The following is a 2,129-nucleotide window of genomic DNA, read 5'->3' as shown; positions in this document are numbered from 1 at the left end:
CCATCTCAAAAAAAAAAAAAAAAAAAAACTCCTTGGCTCAAGAGATCCTTCTCCCTCAGCTGCCCAGTGCTGGGCTTACAGCTGTGAGCCACCATGCCTGCCTGAATGTTTTCTTTATGGGGCCGCTGTCTCTGGCTTCCTCTCCCCTCCTTGCCTCCTCTGTCTCCATCCTCGTTCTCAGCTGGTTCCTCCTCACTCTCTCACCTGTCAATGCCGGGGTCTCCAACGTTTGGAAGACTGTTGATGTTACCTAAAGTGAGAAGGCTGAGTGAGCGCCCCTGGGGAGAATGCCTGCATGGAGAAGATGACTTTAGGTAACATCAACAGTCTTCCAACATTCTCTCTAGCCTGACCTCTTCTCTGACCTTTAGATTCACCCAACAACACTTGGATGTCTGATGCGTATCTCAGACCCCACACCTCTGGATTTCCTGCCCTCTCCCTAACCTGCCCCTTTCTCATGCGGCCCCATCTCAGGGGCCTCCGGTTGCTCAGGTTACAGACCCTGGCATCATCCTCATTCTTGACACTCCAAGTCAGATTTGTAAATTATCCACCCTCAGATTCTGTCCACTCTGCTGGGGCAGGCTGAATCATGCCTCCCCAAAGAGATCATAGTTCTGTAGAAGGAAAGAGCCTTTGCAGATGAGATTGAGTTAAGCATCTTAACATGGGATCTGGCTGGGTGTGGTAGCTCATGCCTGTAATCACAGAGTGTTGGGAGGCTGAGGTGGGAGGATCACTTGAGCCCAGGAGTTTGCGACCAGTCCAGGCAACAAAGTGAGACACTGTCTCTCTAAAAAAAAAAAAAAAAAAAAAGCCGGGTGCGGTGGTTCATGCCTGTAATCCCAGCACTTTGGGAAGCCAAGGTGGGCAGATCACAAGGTCAAGAGATTGAGACCATCCTGGCCAACACAGTGAAACCCCGTTTCTACTATAAAAATACAAAAATTAGCAGGGCATAGTGGTGGGCGCCTGTAATCCCAGCTACTCAGGAGGCTGAGGCAGAAGAATAGCTTGAACCTGGGAGGCAGAGGTTGCAGTGAACCAAGATGGCGCCACTGCACTCCAGCAGCCTGGGGACAGAGTGAGACTCCGTCTCAAAAAAAAAAAAGCTGGGCATAGTGGTGTGCACCTGTGGTCCCAGCTATTTGGGAGGCTGAGGTGGGAGGATTGCTTGAGTCCAGGAGGTCACGGCTGCAGTGAACTATGATGATGCTACAGCACTCCAGCCTGGGTGACAGAGTGAGACTATGTCTCAAAAAAAAGAAGGGGGACCTGAGGGGAGGTAGATTCTCCTGAATTATCTAGGTGAGTTCCAAAAGCGATCATATGTGCCCTTTAAGAGGGAGGCAGAGGGAGACTTGACACAGACAGCAGAAGGTGCGGTGAAGGTGGAGCAGAGATGTGGAGATGCTGGCCTTGAAGACTGCAGTGATGTGGCCAAGCCTAGGACTGCCAGCGACCCCCATAAGCTGGAATTGGAGAGGAACGGATTTTCCCCTAGAGCCTCCCAAAGGAACACAGCCCGGCCCACACGTTGCTGTCAGCCCAGTGACACTGACTTTGGACTTCTGGCCTGTAAGGTGTGAGAGAATACATTTCTGAGTTTTTGTTTGTTTGTTTGTTTGTTGAGAAACGTATCGCTCTCTCATTTCTCACCTAGGTTGGAGTGCAATGGCGCCATCACGACTCACTGCAATCTCCGCCTCCTGGGTTCAAGCAGTTCTCCTGCCTCAGCCTCCCGAGTAGCTGGGATTACAGGTGCCCGCCACCACACTTCTTCACTCCTTCAAATCAATCTGTTTTCTTTTTTTAAATTATTTTTTATTTGCTTCTTTTTTCTTTCTAGAATCTGTGTTCTGCTGAATCTATTTTATTTTATTTTCTTCTTCTTCTTCTTTTTTTTTTTTAAGAGAGAGAGAGACTCTGTTGCCCAGGCTGGAGTGCAGTGGTGTGATCACAGCTCACTACTGCCTCCAACTTTCAGGCTCAAGTGATCTTCTTGCCTCAGCCTCCTGAGTAGCTGACACTGCAGACATACATCACCACACCCAGCTAATTTTTGTATTTTTAGTAGAGACGGGGTTTCACCATGTTGGCCAGGCTGGTCTTGAACTCCTGACCTC

Source organism: Colobus angolensis, unplaced genomic scaffold, assembly GCF_000951035.1.
Source record: "Colobus angolensis palliatus isolate OR3802 unplaced genomic scaffold, Cang.pa_1.0 Scaffold34, whole genome shotgun sequence".
NCBI classification, from domain to species: Eukaryota; Metazoa; Chordata; class Mammalia; order Primates; family Cercopithecidae; genus Colobus; species Colobus angolensis.
Note: the sequence above shows the minus strand (reverse complement) of the source record.